This window comes from Cupressus sempervirens, chromosome 5 (assembly GCF_028749045.1).
Source record: "Cupressus sempervirens isolate cs-2001-9-10 chromosome 5, ASM2874904v1, whole genome shotgun sequence".
Classification (NCBI taxonomy): Eukaryota; Viridiplantae; Streptophyta; class Pinopsida; order Cupressales; family Cupressaceae; genus Cupressus; species Cupressus sempervirens.
In genome coordinates this window covers 770,824,188-770,848,903 of record NC_143122.1, presented here as the reverse complement: position 1 = coordinate 770,848,903, position 24,716 = coordinate 770,824,188, and the positions used below count along the sequence as shown (strand labels likewise).

Here is a 24,716-nt window from a genome sequence, read left to right as displayed (position 1 = left end):
GTTTTATTCTTTTCAATAGTTGTGTTTGATATTTTAATCAAAACTTGAAAGAAGTGGAATGAGATCAATTTTGATAGATTCCTATAGATTTTTTGTAGTATGTAGATCATTATTTGATGGTTCCTAAATTTTTTGCATAACTATTAATTTATAGAATTGAGTTGTTTTCTAGTACCTCTTGTGGTTGCATTATATTCTATAATAGTTTTGATATGAGATAGACTCATGTCTTATTGTATGATTATCTCCATGGTCAAATGTAGTTGATGATAATACATTATTTTGGTTGCTAATATGTTTTTGATAAGAAAAGTAGGTTTTCAAGGGAGCCTAAAACCCTTTACAAATCAATAAATTTTCAAAGAAGCCCAATCCAAACAAAACTACAATCCTAAGATGAAACAGGTCACCCAACAAGACATAGTGACTAGGTTGGCATCACAGATAACACAATACTCATTAGCCACACCAACAAGTTTTGAATAGGCACTTGAAACCCCAAACAAGTTTTGAAGCATACATGAAACCCTATACGAAATAGCCACTGAAGGTGAAATGAGTCACCAAACAAAAGGTGTCCAAGGTGGCAACACAAATAAAACATAACACTATAGCCACCAAAATAGGTTTTGATTGGGTTTCTAAAACCCCATGATGAGACACACTTCAAAACTAAAAGCCTAAAGATAGTACAGAGACCAATAGGCCAAATGCCAAGAGAGCCAAAGAAATAGCCACATCAAACTTTTAGAACCCTTCTTATTAGACCGTAATGTCATATCAAAAGCAAGATTGGATGGATTGACCTTTTTTTCCCTTCACTGTAGTCCATCCATCCTCCAAAAAACTAGAAGCCTTCTCCCACTTAAAATTAGCACCATCACAGCCAGTTCCAAAAACCAAGAAAAAGGCCATAGTGGAGGAAGTGACAACAAAAACCTAAAATAGAACATCACCAAAAACTGTAGGAGAAACTACCTCGAAAACACTAGAAACCAAACAACAAAATTAGATGGACCAGAAACCACCACAGAAGGAGCCAACTATGGCTCGATCATCAAGATGCTAGGAGAGGAGGAAAAAATTGAGGCAACAGCAGAGTTCGTACTAGAAATGAGGACAACAAAATCTAGAGACAAACCAGCTGCCACCACAAAAGGAGCCAAAGGAGGGGACAAACTAAAAGGGATAGCAACAAAATCCACACCAGAAATAGGGATAGAAGAATTGAGGGATGAACCAGTTTCCACCATAGAAGGGACCAAAGGAGGATCCTTCTTCAAGATGCTAGGAGAAGATGGTTTATGAGAAACAATAGCAGAATCACCATTCCCTATAGAAGGGACCTTATGGAAGGTGTAGTGGTCATCCGAGACCCCCTTCCACCAAGAAGGGGACTTTTTGGGTTTAGATTTACTAGAAGAGAACCTATCGACTAGGTGACCAGTCAAGTGGCATTTCCTCTAGCAAAATGGGATGCCCTCATAGTCAAGAAGAATATTGCAAGAACCAAGAGGAGAGTCTAAGGAAATCATTTCTAGGAGTCCCTTAGAAATGTCGATCTCAACTAGCATGTGAGAATATGTTGTTTGATACACTTTGGAAGTAGCCATATCAGTCATCACAAAGTCTCCAAGGGTATTTCCCACCTCCTTCAGGACAAAGCATCGTCGAAGGTGAAGGGGGATATTCAGTAGCCTTACCCAGAGAGGGGTCAAATTAAAAGATTCTATCAATGGGTTGAAATCCTTGTGCCAAGGTTAAGCCATAGAGGTAAACTTCTCCTCCCAAGTGAAGATATGGCTAAAAATAGCATTTTTTCTTCAACAGTATCAAATTTCACAACAAGAAAAACCCCTTTCCAAAGGGTAAATCTAGGTAGTCTTCGAGATGAAGGGATCCCAAACATGGGAAATCCATGCATGGAAATCTGAAAGAGAAGGTCAAAAACCCTTAAAGCGAAAGATAGCAGTAGTGTCCAAGAAATATTCCATATTGATAGAGATCTTATCCACTATATAAGAATTTAAAATAAGCCTTTTAGGGTTACATACCACAACTAAAACAGTGTCATGGAGCCCCGAACACACAAAATCATGAAACCTTGGATGAATAGTCTGACTACCAATAGTGACCTCATAGGTAGCCACATAAGCATAGGAAATGGCCAAACCACCCACAAAACCTAGTGAACAAGTATTCCCTCTAGGATCAAGAGAAGCCCTAGCCCAACAAGTTGAAGCTGAAGCATTTTCCATAAAGCTAGACACAGGAGTAGAGGTCGAAACAACAATCAAAAGATGGACATAAAAAGCTAAATCTGGATTCGAGAGATGGAACTAGTTAGATTATATTGTTAGTTACATTTTTTATCATATATAAATAATGATGGTATTTTGATGTGGCATCATGCCTTATGATGACATCTAGTGTGTTTTTCTTTCGAGGATATAAATTATGTTGATAGGCTGATTTTATTGGATTCCATGTTATATTCTTCCTTGCATGCTATTAGAAATTATAAATATGGAATTTCATTGATATATGCTCATATTGTCATAAATGATTTTTTAATTATTTGCATGTATATGAAATGCTAATTTAATACTAATGTTTATTTAAATAATATATATAGTGAGGGGTAGAAAATGGGATGACGAGTGTTGCAACATTCTCTATGTGTATTTATGTCACTAGAGCATTGATTTTCCATTATGTATTTCATTATTATATTATATACTTTGACTATTTACATTGCTACCAAATCCACTTGATGTTTGTGTATTTTGAAGCAAATGGGTACTAGACAACATCCTGCTTGAGATATAGGCTTTGAGAGTGTTTTTATCCACGATTTTACCAACCTTTTATTATTGAGTCAATATTATTCTTCTACCACTGGTGTAACTATGATTATTATATCATTCCTTATATACTAAATGGTAAATCTAGTTTTTATATCCATATTATTTTAGATGAGTGAGCATTTCTATGTATTTAGATTTCTACATGTTTCATGAAAGAGTTAGAATTAAATATTGTTTTAATTATTTTAGAATTTATTTTTATTTATCATTTAATCAGCCATTGTTGAATCCAATTTTATTAGAATTGATATGCTTTTCAGTGACTAGAATACCATACTAGGATAGTATTGTGGAAAGGATGGATTAGATAGTACAAGAAGCAATGAGAATAATGATTAAATAAGTACATTTTTTAGAGAAAGTGAATTTTATTTAAAATTTTCTTTTAATGGAGACTTTTACTGGTAAAAGGGGATTCTTTTCCTCATTTTCACTTTGTCTTTTGAGTGAAATTTGTAATTTTGCTCCAATTTGTAGTTGATCAAAAATTCCTTATTTGGTGTTTGATTTTTGTATCGGATCTTTATGGTTAGAGGCTCATTGTGAATGTGTTCTTTCTTGATGTGGATGAGAATGATGGATAGGGGTATGAAAAAAGGGAGAAAATGTGGTATTCATAAAAGATTTGAAATAAAATTTCTCCCTCCAACTCACTAGGCAAGGAAAATGATGCCTTGAATCAACCTTGATACAAGGGGTGAGAAGGGGACCTAAAATAGGTCCTAGGTTAGGGATTCACTGCATCTCTAGCCTAGGTAGGAATGTACAACATCCCTAACCTAGGTAGGGATGCACTACATCACTAACATTAGGGTCATAAAGTTTTGATATTCACTCAAGGTCCCAGAATAGGCATTGGTTTCACAAAATTCCATGCAAATCTTGAGGAAAATCCTATTTTAGTGAAAAAAAAAGAGATGAATATGAAAAAAGAGGTCAATAAGGGGAGAGGTTCCACCTCAATCTTTGTGACAAGAGCAGGAATGCAAGGGAGGATCCATTAGATGATACCCCAATTTCATCTTGTAGGAATAAAAAGTGATAAGCAAAAAGGGAAGAACACAAAATTAAATGCAATTTATGATGAAATCATATCAAATAGGTGATAAAATGCCATTAAATTAAAGTGCTTCCAATTTAAGATGATAAAAAAATATGTTTATTTTGAATTATAGGAGCATCATAGCTAATATAGACAATAGTTAGAGGTTACACATATTTAATTTTATAACTAATAATATAAATTGTATTGTTTTCACTTTTATTAAGCTTTTATTTTATAATGACTCATTTCTTGAAGGGAAGTCATTCAAAAAAATCTTATTCATCTCATCTTTGTGGGCATAACTTCCTCATGAAGGGTTGATTGTGGTTAGCGCATAAGGAATATTCACCACTAATCTATTTGTAGGAGAGAGATCATTTGAGTGAACAAAAGGTGTGATATGATAAGGAAAAATATCTAATAACATCATCGAGCTATGCCAAATTTTCCTTATTAGAGATGCACAATTTGGAGAAGGGTCAACATTAAATTCCATAGTGCTTCATCCCTAAGGAAATATCATTATGAGAATGTTACCAATATCCTCCTCTTGCATGATATTACTTTCACTAGTGCGAAACAAATTGGGGTAGAAAAACATTGACCTCTTTGTTATTTATAAAAGGGTGTCCATGATACAACATACGACATTACCAAATATTTGTAAAAATAGTAAAGGCATAACATATGATATATATATATATATATATATATATATATATATATATATATAATTTAAAGATATTTAAAAATTCTTTTATGAAATAAATGTTAAATTCAAGATGTCATTTATGCTCGTGAAAATAAAACATAAGACACCTTTCAAAGATTTTCAGAAAGTATATTAAGAAACATAAGACATATTTTAGAGAATAGAACACAAGACTATGTATAAACGTTCATTAAATAAAGACCAATGATTTGGTCACATTTATTTTTAAAAAATATACAAATAACTATAATGTGATAATCAAAATTAAAAGTTATATAAAAAGTAATACATGTTGGTTTCACCAAAATGATATCTAGGAAATTATATTTTACTATAAAGCCATGAAACAAGATTGCAAAGATCCCTTTGGCTTATCATTGGGATTATAAGGTAGTTCCATCTATAATCTTAATAATATAAGTAGATGCTTGCTAGTCTTTAATTAGGTTGGATTTATTTTTTTGATGAATAATCCTTTTCTATTAAAAAATAATATACTAAGATTACAATTCACAAAAAAGCGTCAGGGGATACAAGATCATCCCATGAATAAGTTCACATGGCTGCAACCATAATCAAACACTATTCATAAAGAAAAACATATAAAGAAACCTCAGGCAGCAAAAGAAGTGCCAGCTGAGGGTGGTGGTTCATCATGATCATGAAAGCCCCACTCATCTTTGGGATTGGGGGGGAAGGCTGGGAAGAGTCCAACCATCATTAGCAATAGCAACAAGAGGATTAGTGGCAACCTTTGCATCTTTTATCATTGGCTGGGGAGGAGAAATCACTAGATCCAAGCGAGGCTATTCACCAGAAAGTGCCCATCAAGCACTAGGAGGAGGAGCTAGGGACCAGCTAGAGCCACCACAGGGTGGGGAAGCTGAGCGGTGCCTCCATCCACCATCAACACCACTAGGAGAGCAGTGGCAGGAAGCCTAGGAGTGTGGGGTGTGTGAGTGGTGACCTAAGGAATGGTGTCACTAACAGTGGCCACAAGACATCAAAGTATCAGCCAAGGCATCTAGAGGAACTCTAGCAATAGTGTTGGGGGCATTGACCCAATGGTTCAACAACTACTGTAGGTGAGCCACCTCCAGGGCAACTTTGTTTGCTTGCACCTAAATCTGCATAATTGCATTATTACAAATGCACACCTTAGTGTACATGGCAATATTAATATCCAAAAAATTGTTTGTGAAAAGAACAAAATTCCTATCTTCCCATAGAGTAAACAAAATTTCCATCCTTAAGGTATGGCAAATTTGGCTGAGTTTCCATGATGATCAGAACTAGAAGCCTAGAGAAAATCCCTGAGAAATCTTTCAAATTTCTAGTAGGAGGCTTTGGAGGGAGCCCAATAAGAAGAATAATAGACATGAGTAGCCGCAATAACCTTCAAGAATTTTTTTAATTTTTCAGCAAGGGAGAGTTTTGTGAGCCAATAATCAAGCTTCTTGTTGATCTTAGCAAGCACAACATTCCAAAGCTCAATAGGCAAAGCTTGGAAAGCAAAAGGAATGCTGAGAAAGTGGAAAATCTCCCCATGAGTAACCCATTTCTATTCAAATTGGCTGAGCCAAGGTGGAGCTGGCAAGAATGACTATCAAAAGTAGAGCATTTTATGCCATTGAATAGCAGATCCAGAGGCTTGATAGAAGGTGTGCATGAAACTTAAGACATTGTTGATGATTTCTTCATCCTCCAAAAGAGTGAGAAAGAAATCATCCACAAAGTGACCATTGACTAACTGGGAAGATGATTAGGGCAAGGAAATGCCACAAACTAGTCTAGAAGACATAGAATGAGCTAGCAAATAGCCAAATCCTTCGGCAGCAAGGACATAAAGTGCTAGTGCCAAGGGGAAACCTTGCTTGATTGAACAAAAAATGCCAAAAGCCTCAGACTATGACTTATTGATGGTAATTCAAGCATTGGCTTTGCCAAAGAGCATCTCCATAGACTACAAAAAATTGGGACCAAAAGCCAGAGCTTGGAGCATAGCTAAGATAAATGACCATTCAATGCGATCATAGGCTTTAGCAAAATCAATCTTTAGAAAAATAGCCTTCTAATTGGACTTGTGAGCCCACTCCATTCCTTCCTGGGTAGCAATATTTTTTTCAAGAATATATCTAGACTTAATAAAGCCAGTTTGCTTAGGGTGCACAATTAAAGGCAATAGGTGCTAGATTTTGAGAGAAATTACCTTAGCAATAATTTAATAAGACACATTCAGAAGGGTAATGGGCCTCCAATTGTAGATGTCCTCTAGACTGTTAGCTTTAGGTATGAATTTGATATTTCCTTTATTTATAATGGTTCCTAATATTTTAGTATGATAGGTTTCAAGATAAAATTTGTGTAGATTAGGACCTACATGCTCCCAGAGGTGTTTGTAAAATTCACAAGGAAACCCATCGTACCTAGGGGATTTATCATTAGCCATGGAGTAGATTGCCTCCTTAAGGTCTTGAAGGGAAAGAAGTTGCTCACAAAAAACATGTTGCTCAACTACTAGGTGGTTTGGAGTAACAGAAATACACTTTTTGAGAGCTTCCTCTCGAGCAACCAAATTTCTCTGCAAAGTAAAAATGTTCTCATAGTGATGAACAAATGTTTGTAGGATGTCAGGGAGACTGAAAAGAACAACAATTCCTTGTTTGATTTTTTTAATCCCAACATTGGTGCGACAGGCTCAAGGAGCTTGGAAGAACTCCTTCGAAGCTTTATCGCCAACCTCCAACTAGTGGAGATGGGCTTTGATTTGGGCTCCTCGAGCAGCACAGTTGTCAGCAACTTGTTTGTCATGGTGAGGCTTGGCAAGCTAAATTTTAAATTCCACATCAAATGGATTAAGGGTGAGAGCCTTAAAGGGTTTTTTGAGTGCAAGAGTGTTGGCTTCATAAGACTACTTTTTGAAAACTGCCAACCGATGCCCATAGATGCACAAAAAATGAGTAGTTCTAGTAATGACATCATTCCACCAGTGAATCCATTCTTTCTAAGAATGAGGACATGATTCTAGGTTCCAAACACATATGATATGTGTGCTGGTGAAATCATGCATCAACACATATGTGTTGAGGAAGAACTGTGACTTGACAACTTTTGGGATAGCTGTTTACCATAAAATGACAAAATAAATGGGATAGTTGTTTGATAATGTCTCATCTGGCAAGGGAATGATAGGTAAATCATGATCCTAAAAAAAGGAGAAAAAAGATTGTGTAGTAATCATGGCATGATCGAGGCATTTTATAATGTGATCAAAGCTAGCTTGAAAATTGGACCAAGTGTGCCAAACCCCAATATCCTGGCAGCGATTGATATTGGGATTATAAAGGCCTAATTTATTGTGCATGTACTACTAGGCTTCCCTTTTCCTAGTTGTCCAATGAAAGGGCAGAATTCTGTCCTTGTTAGAGGCCACTTCAACCATATTGAAGTCACCACACATAACCCAAGGAGTTGGATGCAAGTTGTCAATGAGCTAGCTCCACATCTATGATCTTTCCACAACATCATTGGAAGTATAATCATTAATGATTGCAAAAGAATGATTGTTGGTGGAAAGTAAGAGCCAAATAATTCTATGCGTGGGGTCAGGACCATGCAAAATAATAGCAGAATGAAGGCAAGATGACAAGAGAGTAACTACACCACCTCTGCTAGCTTCGTGTTGAGAGGAAAACATAATGCCATCTTGCCAAATGATGCGGCATGCAAAAGAGAGCATGAAACCAAAAATCTTAACTTCTTGTGAACAGAGAAAATCTAAATTACCAAGCCTATGGCAGGTGTCCCAAACATAGTACTTTCTAGAGAGGTCTATAAGACCTCGAACATTCCATGATATAAAATTCATGAAAATTCTTCCATATCATCCTCGTCCTCAAGAGAGGAGTAGCTATTCTGCAAGAAGGTAGAAACCAAGTTGAGGTCAGAAGGAAATTTTTTTGAACTTACAACTTGTTGTTTCACCTCTGGTATCTCTGCATGTCTAGGAGGATGCTATGGAAGAAGCAACAAGAGGGGTATGCACCATAGCTGAGGTAGAAGCCCTAGTGGCTGCCTTAATCCCCTATGAAACACCTAGAATAGGTGTTGTGGAAACCGCTTGCATCCTTACACTAGCTAGAATTGACGTTCCTATTTGGATAGGAGGAATTGCGTGACCACTGCATAGGAGGAGTCCTACCCACAAAATACCCAATCCGGGTACGTTGTTCTAACCAATCGCATGCAGCATCAAATTCTTGTAAAGGAAGGATAATATTAGAATTACCTCATGAAAAAGCTTCAAGAAAAACTTGCAAAGCATTTTTTCTGTGGAGGCCATGGCAATCTAAAGCAGTAGCGTGAAAACCAGTAACAATTGGGTCACCGCTAGCTAGGGCCATTATAACCTAGCCTAACAGCTCCTACAATAAATGCGGTTTGACAAGTGGAGACAATAGAAGGAAAGCTTAGACACTGAGTCGTACACAAGAAAACTAAAAATTTGCATGAAAGCCAGGCAGATCCAATTATTGTGGATTTAAAAGAATGAAGTTTGTATAAATGAACTAGGTTAAATGATTAAAAGTAATTAATTCTAGAATAAAAAATGGAATACATAACATGAAACTAGAATAGTAGTCTAGATCACATGATAAGAAAAATAAAGGAAACTAGACTTTAAATTTGGAGCCAAAAGTGTTAGAAGTGATTAGCGAGTTCCTTATTCTTGGTGGATTTCAAAATGATGGAATGATTGGAAAAAAAGGAGGACATCTTAAAGGTTCTTTTTCAAACTTATATTTAAAATGAGCTATACATGGTTATAGGATGTTCTTGTCTAGCTATTTCATCTATCTAAAATCCCTAACAATATATAATATTCTTTTCTATAAACCTAGAGTTCTTTTTTCAAGTGTGTTTGAACCTAACTAGTAAAAAATAAGGAATACTGGTTGTCATGTATAAGATGTTTCCTAAGACAAACATTGTGTCAATGTTCCCACCAACATAATATCTATATTTGATATAAGTGATATTATATCCTTAGAGATGATAGAGGATAAGCTATGAACTAAATGCTATATTAAACTACTCATATTGTAGAATTACAATCTTAGTGATAATATCTTTTACTAGAACTTTTACAGATGCAAACTCACCCGTAAATCTAATTTCAGGTATTGTTTGAATGCAAGTCACATTCATCGGTGATCTCCTTACTTATCCAGTCCCATTGCACAATATTTTTATTACTCAAGCTCTCACAAGAGGTTCTACAAATTTCAATCTCTCAATTGTCATATCATAACTTGAGCTCTCTTTGTGTTTGATATGGAATTGGCCATGTTTATCAAATGCCATTGAGAAAGTCTGTCACTCACGTGCAGCTCAGAATGTACCTCCATACCCATACTCAGAACCTTGCAAGAATAACTCTTAAGTTTGATCATATCTTGGGGAGTAATAATCCACTGTAGCCTCTGGATCCCTGCTAGAAAAGAATTCAACTCGTAGCTAATGTATCCTTAATTAGCAGTTGAGTTGGCCTGAGGAAAAACCATAGTGTTTTGGTCATCCAAGTCCCCATCAGAGCACTCTTCTACCTTGTCCTCGCTGCCATCATTAAGTGCTCCATCCAAGGTCCCTAAGCTATCAATGAGATAGTCTTACTCAATTTCAAAATGCTATAAGAGAAGATTATCCACCGTGAGTTGTAACATACCTGTTAGTGGGCTGTAGACTAGAGTCATTCCAAAGATAGTGTTATCAAAGCCAACACCAAAATTATTGGAGAAGTTTGTTGAATCCAGTTGCAAATGGGACGTGCTTGCAATCATATTCCTCAAACACTCGAGGAGAGGGAGAAAATTACCAGACATCTTGGCTACCCTATGGCTTCTCTGCCTCAAGTTGGGCATCTCATATATTTCTGCACCTTGGCTTTCACCTGAATTATTTTTCTACCGTTGCTCATTCCGTTGCAACCCTCCAGTAGACTGTTGTTTTGGGATGATTAAATCGGTAATGATCTTGGTCCACTCAATAGCCTGAGAAAGAAGATGATAATTCTTACCAAAATGGGCACAACAAGAGAATACAATATTCTCTTATCTACAACCGTTGGTTGCTTCACAACATCATAAAGACCATTTATAGCTACTAGTTCAATCCATATAAAGAATTAATTGCATTCTCTAATACAGGTAGGAGTTTTCCCCAAAATATTAGAGTGCCCTTGTTGCGCTTACTCTCTACAACCATATTTAGACACGAGAATCTCCATTCTCTATCATTAATAGTAGCGGTATAATATACATAGCCCTACACTGTTTCCTCCTTGAATTGTTGGGAATGTGAAGCCCAAAAGTGACATGACTTTTTCGCTTCTTGTCTCTTAGCTTGAAGCTTGTATGAAGGATAAATAGATGGGAATGTGAAGTCCAAAAGTGACATGACTTTTTGGCTTCTTGTCTCTTAGCTTGAATCTTGTATGAAGTGTAAATAGATGTGTGCAGTTACATATTGTATTGCATCAAATATTTGATTAAATAAGGCTATTTTTTGCTAGACTATGGATGCAGGCAAATTTGTAGAACTATAATAAATTTTAGGTCTCTTATTTGTTAATTTTTTGGGTTTTAATCAACTTCTCTGCTATTTAAAATTTAAGTTGGTATCACAACCATGTGAAGTGTTGAGCAGAGATGTACCACCAAGATGTCAAGTCCATTGGTGGGATGGATGGACAAAAGAGGACTCAGAGGAGGAAGCCAGGTTCATTTCCTTCCTAGCTCTTCCTATAGTCAATTGGAAAAGAGATGGAAAAGAGCCCAAATAATGGAGAGGATTTCCTCAAAAAGGAAATTATTACTCTAAAAGAGGAGATTTTAAAGCTGAAAAAGCAGATTTCCTATATGGAAAAGGAAAAAGAGAAAGTTACATGAAAAAGTGGGATTTTTCTCAAAAGAAAAAAAATGATGAGATAAATATTGATTTAGTTGAGCTTCATATAATTCTTAGTTAGTTGGGAATTGATGGGAAAATGTGAAACATAAGAGTCCATGCAATAGTAGGTGACTGAAATTGAAAGTAAAACTACTGAAAGATTTGGGCCAAGGGATAGGTCTATGTTGTTTGAGGTTGCAAAGAATAATTGTGGTCGTGAAATGTGTTTGTTGTGAATAAGAACAACAATGTTGTAGTAGCCTATGAAGTTGGAGAACTGATAGTTTCCATCAAAGAGTCACTAGAAAATGAATGGTTCAAATTGGTTGTGGAGCCTAGTGGTTGTATGCATAATAGCATCAATAAGCCTATGAATGTTTTTTTAAAAAGAAAAGTAGTAACTAATAGGTGTTGACACGAAGTATAAACAAAACACTAGACACCAAGAGTAGAACATTACCAATGCCTAGTAAAGAAAGATCCAGACCAGCTAGATCTCCGTCTATCAAAGACAAAGGTCCACAAGCGACTGACTTATAAACCATGGTCAATGCTGCCAATGAAAGACTTGGGAAAAGCCCCCACAATAGTGGCAGACTTAAACCAAAAATAATAACAAAGGGCTAGAGTGTGCCCTTTAAAACTTCCAACAATCACTTGATCACAAGAGAAACTAAGAAAAGAAATCACCATAAGAAATAAGTGAACAAACTCAAGCCATCTACGCCTAGGAGAACAATAAGCAAAGAAATAGGACCAAACAAGACTATACCACTAGCCTTGGCAAAAATAATGCATATCATCCAACCATAGGTCTAGGCAAGGCTCCAACCTTGGCAAAAATAATGCATATCATCCAACCATAGGTCCAGGTAAGGCTCCAATCTTGGTAAATAGTCAAAAGTCTTCTAGTCGCCCACAAACTCCCGAAACACCATATTGAGAGGAGCAGAGGGGAGCAAAACCAAGCCCCAGAGGTAAGAGCAACTCCCCCTTCCTCCACTAACAACATTGCTAAAATTAGTGAAAGTATTTAGTATCTCAATAGGAGTCTCTTCTTCTTCCCAACACCCAAATATGATCTCCACCTCAATAAGAGATTGCTCCACCTCCATAGGAGCAGTGAACTTAGAAGCTAAGAGTAAGACCGAGGCCATCTCTGTAGGACGTAACACATATCCCCGCACCAAAGTGTTTAGATTGGGATTCATCCTTTCTTCACCACTTGAAGTACATCGTCCATACATGCTCTCTCCAACTAGATGTCTAACAATAGGAAAGAGATACTTACAAACAATGGGAGAGTACCCACTGAACACATTCACAACCACTTTCCTCTAGCAACTAGCTACCTCCAAAAACTTTTCCCCCACCTCAATAGGAAGTAGGAAAGTGAAAGAATAGGATAGAGGAAACATCCACAACACATGCATCCAAGGCTCTGAAATGATTGTCTTAACCTAATTCAAATCCCAAATAGAGGAAGCATTCACCTCAAACCATGCGCATCCAAAGGAATCCCCAAAGCAACAAATGCCAAGGGGGCAAGAGAATCCCTGAATGATGAACAAAAATGCCTAGCCAAGGAGAGCTATCAATAGTAAAACTCTTGAAAATGAAAACCCATCTAGGGAAAACACCCTCGTCAATAGACATAGCACCAAGGACATGGATCAAAATTCTTGTGCAAACTAGACCATCAATGTCCAAGCCCCTACAAACATGAGGGTTCACATTAAGCCCACGAGAGATAATCGGAGGCCCTAAGGGAAAGAACTGTCAATGAAGCCACTACACATAGCCCTCCAAACCAAGCCCATATGTATCCTAATCTCAGAGAATCTCCAAATACAAGAGTGCTCACTAGAGGAAACAACTAGTACCACACTCAAGACAAAAGACCCCATACATCCAAAACCCAAAGTGAGGAAAAGGGGTTCCAACAAAAAACACCTCCACCCACAAACCACAACCCCTTATAGAGGTCCAACCAATGCACAACCCATCAATACCCCAAGCACCAACATGGGACCTTCCATCTCTAATCACAATCCATAAGAGCCAAACCCCTCTGGAGTGTGGAGAAGAGGATGGAATAAAACCATCCTTTAGTAACAAAAACTGAGTGAACAGAAAAAAAAAATCCACTGTGCTCCAGTGAGATACACCCTCAAAACATGATAGCACCCAACAAAGCTAGAGGGAACTGGCACAAAGAAGCGCCCTAATCCATCATCCTTGTCTACTTCAAACTCTTCATCCTCACCATCATAAACATCTGAGCTAGAAACCCTAGCCCCTTTGTCGCCCACTTTCCCACTCATCCTTACTATTACTAGCTTTACAAATGTGTTTGTTATTTCTAATAGTGAATCCAATAATGCCGACAATAATAAAGCATGGAACAATAATGGAGATAGGAATTTTATCTTTGTAGTATTTTTAAAGGAAATACAACTCAAATATGGTTTCTAGGGGTTACATGTGGGGGATTTAAATGATGGGTGGTCAACACATATAGAGAAGGAGGTGAAGCTTCTGGCCCTCCAATTTTATTGGGAAGCTCTAAGTAAATCTATTTGAAGTCACATTTGAATAAGTTATGTTAAATCTGATTTAGTTTGGAGAAGACCAATTCGAGGTGTTCCTGAACAAATTTTAGTAAAATTGAAATCTTCAATAGGCCAAATTGTGATGTAAAGATTTGGAAATGTAGGGAATGTTGTAGCATCATAATAATTGTTGGGCTTCAAGTGGGAGATTGTTGGGAATGTTAAGCCCAATGGTCATATGACTTTTCGATATCTTGGCTCTTAGCTTGAAGCTTGTATAGTATATAAATAGATGTGTGCAGTCATGTATTACATTGTATTCGATATTTTATTTTAAATAAAGTTATTCCCCATTGGAGTGTGGATGTAGGGAAACTTATTGAACCCCAATAAATTTGGTGTCTCTTATTTTTTTATTTTCTATTTTAATCAATTCCTCTGCTATTTAAAATTTACAATTGGTATCAGAGCCACCATGAAGCCTTGAGCAGAGATGGTGCCAAGATGTCAAGTCTAGTGATGGGATGGATGGACAAAACCAAAGGATTCAGAGGAGGAATTTGGGTTCATTTCCTTCTCAGCTCTTGTTCTAATTGTCACTACAATTGGAAAAGAGATGTAAGAGAACAAAGAGGCCAAAGGATTGAGAGGATTTCCATAAAAATTAAATTATTACTCTAAAAGAAGAGGTTTTGATGTGGAAAGAGAAGATTTCTTGTATGGAAAAGGAAAAGGAGAAAGTTATGAAAGAGAAAGATTTTTATGAAAATAAACAAAATGAGCTGCAAATGGAGTTAGATGAGCTTTATATAATTCTTAGTGATTTAGGAATTTATTGGGAAATATATGAAATGGAAGAGTCCATGCAAGACAAAGTGGCTGAAATTGAAACTAAAACTTGTGAAAGAATTGGGCCAAGGGATAGGCCTATGTTGTTTGAGGTTGTGAAGAATAATTGTGTGGTGAAATACCATGTGTTTTTAATAGGAATGACAATGTTACAACAACAAAGGAAGTTGGAGATGTGGCAATTTCGATTAAATAGTTGTTCAAAAATGAATTATCCAAATCGGTCGTAAAGGAGAATAGTGGCCCTAAGAATACCAACAAAAATAAGGCTGCAAACATGCTTTTAATTTCCAAAGATGACGCCAATAATGATGATGATAAAAACCTATGCAATAATGATGTAGATAGAGATTTTCCCTTTGCAGCAGCTCTGAAGGAAATGCAACTCAAATATGGTTGCCAAGAGTTGCATGTGGAAGATTTAAATGATGGGTGGGGGATGAACATAGAGTAGGAGGTGAAGCTTATGGCCCTCCAAGTTCATTGGGAAGTTCTGAATGAATATATTTGTCATCTCATTCATATAATTAATGTTAAATCTAATTCAGCTTAGAGAAGACTGATTTGAAGCATTCGTGAACAAATTTTGGCAAAATTGAGATCTTTAATGGGCCTCATCATGATGTAAAGAATTGGAAATGCAGGGAATGTTGTAGAATGGTTGTGCTAGTTGGGCTTCAAGTGGGAGATTATTGGAACGTAAAGCCTAATGGTCACATGACTTTTTGACTTCTTGGCTCTTAAGTTCAAGAAGCTTGTATGATGTATAAATAGATGTGTGCCGCTATGTATTGCATTGTATCAGATATTTGATTAAATAAATCCATTCTCTAATAAGTGTGGATGTAGGAAACTTTATCTCTTATTGGTTATTTTTTAAATTTTTAATCAATTTCTCACTTGTTCAAAATTTTACACAAACAATGTTCCTTGCACTTCTTTAGAACCTCTGCCCATGTCATTAAATTTTCCATGGCAACAATATTCTTTTCTAATTGACACCTCCTTGTCTTCCATAGGAGATAACGATTTCTATCCTAAAAAATACATCCCTACCTTTTCTTCTTCAACCTCAATAGTAGGCGCAAATTAGGTCTCAAAAGTCTACTTTTCTTTCACCTCTATTTCTGCAAAAACAAATTTCTCTGGTCAAAATTTAATTAGGTGATGCTCTAATGGCTCTCTTTTCACTACAATAATGATATGCTTTTCCAGATGGTGATAATCATCATAAAACCCATAGCTTTTCATAATTCTACTTCCACAATTTGGAAGGAACTTTTGATTTCCTACTGTTTGTAATGGTAGTTTGGAAATTGCCCTGGTAGTTGTCTTCCAGGGACTCACTGCTGGGCAGGATCACGTGCGCAATTATATCACTAACTAGTAAGCCACATCATAAGGGAGCCTTTGAAATGATTCTTTCTTAATATATCTTGGATGATCTCTTGAGAAGTCTATATTTGATTACTAGTGCCAGTCAAGTGCAGAGTCCTATTCCTAAATGTATTTCTGTTAGGCAAGTGCAAAGGAATAAATTGCACATGAGCTCCAGATCTACTTTGAATATTTTTAAAAGTCTTAGCTCCCCTGCCAATAATCAAACCTACCTTATTGTTTGGAACCGATATTTAAATCTGCTATCTACATATCTGTAGACTACTTCGTCCTCAAGCAAATTGTGCTCCTAAAGCAAGTACATTAACCTGCATAATGATTTGTTGCCAGTTGGGAGAGGACTTCCATAGTTCTTCCATCCCATTGGAAAAATCCCTGCAGCAACCATGTTGCTTCCTCCTAGTTGGTTTGGACACTTTACATTCCAAAGACTCTTCAATAGAAATGTCTTTGTGTTCTCCCTCGTTTAACCTATCTATTTCATCTATTTTCATTTCAATGGAATATATTGGGCTGGAGTTTAATCTATTTCCGTACGTGTAATTTGAGATTCAACAACAATAGTAAATCTTTTTAATGTTCCCTTTTTTGTATTTTCTTGTATTCACTTCCTACAAGTATTTTTAATCTCTAGATCTAGACAAATAAAATGGATGTGTCCCTAATTGATTAATTAGAGTAATATGATATAAGAAAAAATTACACATATACACATTTTTATAACATAATTCATTATTAGTACAGTATCAAAGACTATATTATTTTTGATCTATCTATGATTCAATGTAGGAGGAGGAACTACAATAGGGTGCCCATTACCCAATTATGGGCCTCACTGTTCCCCCTTATTGTCGTTACCTCACTCTGACCATTAACTCGAAGATAGTACCTCTGTATGATGTACCCTATGCCCATTCTAGTGCATGGCTTACATAATGCCTTTGTATGATGAAGCCTATGTCCATTCCACTATAGGCTTTATCTTATCTTAGAAAGCAGTAATCTTATGGATTTTGGAATATATTTTATTTGAACTACTTCATACTTTTGAACTTATTAAATCTTATATATATATATATATATATATATATATATATATATATATATATATATATATATATATATATATATAATTGATAATAAATCTACTTTTACTTATGATATATCTATTTACATAATACACACAATTCATAGAAAATACATAATTCTCTTATTAATTAATAATTCATATAATAATAATAACTTCTTATTAATAAAATAATTCTTATGTGAACAAATAATTCATATAAGTGCCCCCCACATGTTAGGTGAGTTGGTATGAGGTTGTGGGTTGATCCACTTAGTCTCGGGTTTGATTCAACTATTACAACATGACACTCTTTCCATATTAGACATTATTTAGGTCTAATTTTGAGTAAAAGTAGAAAGTTGTGTCACCTTTCAGGCTGACTTATCAAAATGACTGAATTTGAGTATTTCTATCTAAAATTCATTTTTTTAAAAACATATGATCTAGATAAATTCATTCTAGCTAAGTTATATATGGGCTCACAATTTTCCAATTGGAAATGTGTATTAAATACATGTTTTATACTAGTTTGTATCCAATTATTAAAGAAATAAATTTATTTTAGGAAAGTGGTGTTTCAATTAACTCTTACTACTTTTTATGATTTTTTTTTAATAACATATAAACACCATTTTACAGAGTTCAGAATCAAGAATATTCTCATGTAGATTTTATAGTGTTTTAATTAGATATAGTATATTGAAACTAAACCAAATTTTGCATTGTACTAAACCAAATCCATGAGTTATAGATGGCATACAAATATGTAGAAATGGTGAGAAGTTAAAAAAATAAATGCATCGTGTTTATCCAATAAATTCCATGATTGTAAATTCAGTCATCCTAATAAGTTCAATGTAAGAGAACAAAATCTTACTAGGCAATTTGTGATAGATTTATAAGAACACCATTAGTAGTTCACATTAAATAATACATAAATAAATACACAAATAAAAATGTACAAGTTCATGCATTATATTAGATCAAATCCTTGAGTTATAGATCATATATACAAATGTAGAAATGAAAAAAGTTACAAAATCAACTTGGCACATTTACAGATTATTTGATTTCAAAATCAAATTTGAATCGTTAAAGAATATGTTTGCTTCAAAAATAATTTTTTTATAGAATTTAATTATTGTCATTTTTAAAAATTACTCATGTTCATCCAATCATATTTAATAGTGTAACACTTAATTGTTCAATTAGCTAAAATTAAAGTTGATGTTAAAGCGGTTGTATGAAATGTTTCTAGATTTTTAAAATTCTAATTAACTTAACATTAAATAACACATTAAAAATTAGATAATTGAAAATCTAGGATTTTGCATTGTAGTAGACCAAATCCATGAGTTATAGATCATATACACATATATAGAAATGGTGAAAAGTTTTTTTAAAAAAATGCATCATGTTTATTCAATAAATTTCATGATTATAAAAACAGTCATCCTAATAAGTTCAATGTAAGAGAACAAAATCTTATTCGGCAATGTGTGCCATTAGTAGTTCACATTAAACAATACACAAAGAAATACACAAATAAAAATGTACAAGATCATGCGAATCCATGAGTTATAGATCATATATACATATGTAGAAATGAAAAAAGTTACAAAATCAACTCGTCACATTTATAGATGATTTGATTCCAAAATCAAATTTAAATCGTTAAAGAATATGTTTACTTAAAAAATACAATTTTTATAGGATTTAATTATTGTCATTTTAAAAAATTACTTAAGTTCATCCAATCATATTTAATAGTGTAACACTTAATTGTTCAATTAGCTAAAATTAAAGTTGATGTTAAAGAGGTTGTATGAAATGTTTCTAGATTTTTTTAAATTCTAATTAATTTAAAATAATTGATCTCTATTAGATCATAAAATTAAATTTGGCATTAAAGAAGATGTATCAAATTCAATGGCAAGTATGTATTTTCTGATTGCACAAGTGAAATATTCCATTTTCAAGGGTCATCCAAAACATTTTCTTTTACAGTTGTAGATTTTCATCTGGATGATAGACTATAGAGTTTCATCTAAAATGATAATGGAAAGGTTTTTACACAATTGATTCCCGAAACATTTTATGCAAAACTTAACTTCGTTTCCTTTGTACAATTATTGATTTTGAATATTGACAAGTTTCCTTAGTAATTTGAAGATTGATAGAAATTCAACGGTCGCTGATGCATCAATACTGGTTCTTGATTATATGCACTAGGCTACTTCATACGCTACCGATATATGCCGATTGTTGACGTCACATAACATGAGTAGGCACAAAGAATAAAATAAGTGGTTATATGCTGGAAGATGAGGGCCAAAACTGGGTTATCAGAGGCAAAATCAGGTTTTGAAAAAAAAATTTGGTGTTTGGTTGGTTAAAATTATACTCTGGTTTTCAATTTCATCTTCCAATTTTGGCCAAAAATTGGAAGAAGTTTCTTCCAACAAAAAGGTGGAATTCGAAATTAAAACCAGGTTTTGAATTTTATGACAGTTTTTTTAATAATATTGTAGGGTCCACAGTATATTCATCTTCCGGTAAACGGACCATTGGCTTTCCAAACCACAAAACCAGGTTTTTGAAAACCTGGTTATAAGATAACCTGGTTATGTCAAAAAATCATCTTCCCCAACCAAACGGAGCCTAATGTTTGTAGTTTAATATCTTCTCTGAGAAGTTGTATTTGGATAGTTCGAAATATAAAGTAGGATAATTTCGTGGTGTGCGCAGCTGGTGGAATACCTTATCTCATTGGAAGGTATCGACGTGAATGCCGTGAACGATGATGACATGACTGCGCTTGACATTGCATCTACAGCAACCAATGACAACCCCTACTCCAATTTTGCTAGGATTGAACAACTATTGGAGAGTGTAGTAGGTATCCCATTGAGTCACAAGCCAAAATATAATAGAAACATTTCTGATTCAGACAAAAAGGAAAACAAATATATCATAAAATCTAGTACCACCTCTGAATCGCGTCAATTGTAATATAAAGATATTGTGAATGCACACATGGTAGTGGCATCACTGATTGCTACTGTCACATTTGCGGCCATCCTTACAGTTCCTGGTGGAATTGAAAATGATAAAAACTGTGTACACTACGGAGCTTCCAAAATGGCATTTCGTCATCTTTTCAAATTGTTTCTGTTCTCTAATACGGCAGCATTCACCACTTCCTTTACACTAGTTGTTTCATGGTTGGTTAGACATCTTATTGGAGACCTTTATTTTGAAAGAACATCAATTTTATCCCATATGTCCGTGGTGACCTTGATGATCTCCATATGGTGGACGACAGCATCATTCGTGAGTGCTATCATTATCATCATACTGCCTGCTAATTATGAGGATTTCAGAAGTACTCATAAGGAAGCTTTCTCCAACTATAACTCACTTTGGCAACAAGCGATCATTCTGGTATTCTTGTGGCCTCTTTATCTTGGCGTACCGTTATTTTCTTCGATGTACAGAATTTTAGTTGTTAGGATAAAAGGGTTTCGTTATGAAGACTATATAAAAAGCATAATCAGCATCATTTATTTTTAAGTATTGCTTTTGCTCACCTGCCCTCATTATTTATGATACTTTATTCCGCTTCTACTTTTAAGTCACTCCGCTCTTAGAAGCCTCATTTTTCTTAAGTGGGCCAGTTACTTTTTCATGTATGTATATCAAATATATCATCTTTTTTTTTTTGTATTGCAGAAAGCTGAAAGAATTACAAATAAATAATTACAGTTATGAATATCTAGAACAAAATGTGCTGAACCAACATAACTTTAACCAGCCAAATACATCATGTGAGTTACTGCTTTATTATATTTTTCGTCTCGGTCATAAATATATCTTATACAATTTTCTATATAACATTTAATAATATATTTTATTACTATTTTCAATCAAGTGACGCTATTTGGTAAAACATAATTTGATTATACAAAGAAAGCAATCGTAAAAATAGCGTTCTTATTTAAATATATAAATTTTAGAATCTAAAACTTATAATAAGAATTATAAAATTGTTAAAACATTATTTTTAAATGAATTCATTGACTTCTACAGGACAATTTTTTTTTAAAAAATTGTTTCATTTGTATACTCACAAAATACATTATAGTGTAGTTAGGATTTAAGAGTAGAAGGTTTTGATCAAACATTTCCTTTAAAAAAGGGAGTTTATCATGTCATAAGCTTTTGTCTTCTATTTGTAGAGCCTTGAATGTTTCTTAAACTTTTGTCATTATGTTTCCTAGTTGTAGATCTGGGTGGCTTTCCCTATCTATTTTTTTGGCCTTTTATGGGCGACACTTACCATGTCATGATGTTATGACTTGTTAGTCCCTGCCTATTATATAGGCAGGGAACTAATGTTTTTATTAGCCACCCCAATTAATTTTACATACAACAAAGATTTTCAAAGTCTAAAATTTGGCTAATGTTTGGCTGGATTTATTTATAAAGAATAATTACTAATTTTTCATTGCCCAAAGCCAATTTTGCTGGAGTTTAATTTCATTTTTCAATAATTAAAAAACCAGAAAAAATATTAAAGTAAAGAAAACAGATAACCATTACTTTATTACATTGTCAGAACTCATGTCAGTAGCACAGTCATCCTTTTTAATTGCCTCTTCACATTTTTGTAACTTTACTACACATCTCTTTATTAGTCCCTACCTTATATAAGCGCAGGGAACTAATGTTTTCTTTTTACCGCCCTCTTATTAACTTTTTTCTGGTAACAAATGTTATAGACCAAAGTTTCCAATGTCAGATTTTATAAATCAATTATGCTATGTTTTTTCTTAATTTCTAATTGGCTTAAATGAATTTGCTAGGGTTTTTGCATATTTTCGTTAGTTGAAAAATTAGAAAAAATAAATGCTATGGCGGTGGTCTGACAATGAATTTATTATAGTCAGAATTAATGTGACCTTATCCTGGCCAGGTTGGCATCATATAGTTTTCATCGGTTGCAACGTCAAAATGAGGATCCAAATAACCTAGAGTTCCCTGCACAGCCATTGTGACGTGCATTTTCCCCATCAGCACTAGACGAGACACTCCGAAATTTGCAACTTTTGGACTCTAATCATTGTCCAGCAGAATGTTTGAATATTTCACGCCTCTATGAAAAATCGAGATCGATGTTGAAGAGTGCATGTATAAATATTTACTTTCTGTGGTGGATCTCAATGCTACAGCAGTCCCAAAATGATAAGGGAAGGATCAGATTAGATCCAATAAAAATGGTCTGTGTGTGCAAGTTAGGCATTTGGCGCAACTAACCCAAAAAAGGGGAAAGAAAAGGAAAAGAATTCTATAAATTGCCTGCATATTTTATGTTATTTTTTTCAGCTTGCATTTGTTTTATTCCCACCTCCTCTTTCTTCTTCTTAATCTTACCTAACAATGGAAAATTTTTACCATTCGAAAGATTGGTTGCCAAATAATCTCTAAATATTCTCTCTCTATTGCTCTACTCTCGCTACCAATCAAAGCCTTCCACCTGGCTTTACTGCATTTTGCTTTGACGTGCTGCGTTCAAAACCCGCTAGCCTAGCTACCCATCGAGTGCGGCTATTACTCACCCACATGCCCCTGCTTTTCGTGTAGTGATCGTGGGCCGTCAGCAGCCGATGCTCAGTAAACTCCTTTATCACCGATTGATATGTTATTCGCTTTTTTAAATTTTGGATTCTTCTAGTCTTCATTGTTCATCATGTTTTGTCTTTATCATTTTGTACTATTTAACCTGCTTAGGATAGTGGTAAATACAAGTGTCTATATTGCTTTTACCCATGAATATTACCTAGCTTTAAGCACTCCATCTTGGCAGCTCAGTATTTGGCCATTCTTGCTACTTTCCAGGTCTATAGATGATTTATGATGGCGATGGGACAAACAAAATAATATAAAATATATAAACAAATCAAACATAAATATCATGCGTAGAATCTACTACCTTAATATGGAAAAGGAAATAAGGGAGTCAACATTGGCTCATGTGATTCCAGACCTTACTAAAGGTCAAATAAGTAAGGCCAATAAGAAACATGAGAGAAAATTTGCACCCAAATACAGAGCCTTTAGTATTTTACAAAATCAAATTGAAGATGTTGTGCAAAAGTCCACACAAATGTGGAAATTGATTTATGGATTGACCACTATCAAGGAAGGGGAGGAAGATCCCTTTGAAGGAAGGAATAATGATGAAGAGGAAGAGGAGAATGAGAAATAGGAGGAAGGAGAGAAAGAGAAAGAAGAGATAATAGTGGAGAAGATGTTGGTGCTCAAAATTGTAGCCCAAATTTTGAGCACCATTGAGAAATTTGAGGCCTATAAATGCTTTCTAAAGCCTATGTACCCCACTATTGAGTTAATGTATAAATGGTGCTTAATGTTTCTAACACCCTTCATTTAGCCCGTTCACCTTTTCGATGAAGTTAAACTGGCATTCTAAGCCATTTTGTGAAGTCCCATTTTGAGCATTTGTCAAATCCACATTTTACCCTTAGTGTCAAATAGTGACAGTAAGCTATGTTTACCATTGAATATCTTACACCCAGAAAGGTTTTGTGACTTTCCACTTTGAGAGTGTAGTGTCCATACCCGAGAACCTATATTTTAGATATTGAGTTGTTTCAAGTCCGTTTGAATATGTTTTGAATCCCTCAAAGTTGGTCAGTTACTGTTTTCATGCTTTTGCAATTAATTCTTAATTTTGGGAAGCCATGTTTGATACGTTATAACTTTTGACCAGTTGATCAAAATGTTGAAATTCCTTTTGTACTACATTGTAGATGTCAGAGACTTCTTATGTTTCATTTTTTAGCTCTTGACGAATTCATTTGATCAGTTTTCAAACATGATTCCAAATGGAATTTCTATCTTTTCACTGTTGTCATTATTTACAGATTGATTGGAACTCCTGTTCGAGATGTCATATCTTTGCATCTGTGATTGGTAGGACTAAATAGTTTGTTCCCTTGTATTGTCCACTAAAAATACTACAAGTGTGCCAGTTTTTAGAATTTGACGAATCTATCTTCACACTTTACCAGGGTTATTCCAGTCACAAAAAATGATATTTTACTGATGTCCTTTGTCCTACAAATCCAAGTAGCCAACTTTGCACCCTCCCCAAATTTTCCTTGTGATTCTTCATGAGCCCAAATCGTATAATCATATTGTCCACATGACAATCTACCAGTTCCCCAGTTTTCATTAACTCATGTGCTCATTTACC

At 34.8% G+C, this 24,716-nt stretch overlaps 1 pseudogene; it reads left to right on the top strand.

Moving 5' to 3' along the window:
* Positions 1-22,497, top strand: part of LOC149558190 (uncharacterized) — a 53,164-nt pseudogene extending 30,667 nt beyond the window's left edge.
* Positions 22,498-24,716: the final 2,219 nt, after the last annotated feature.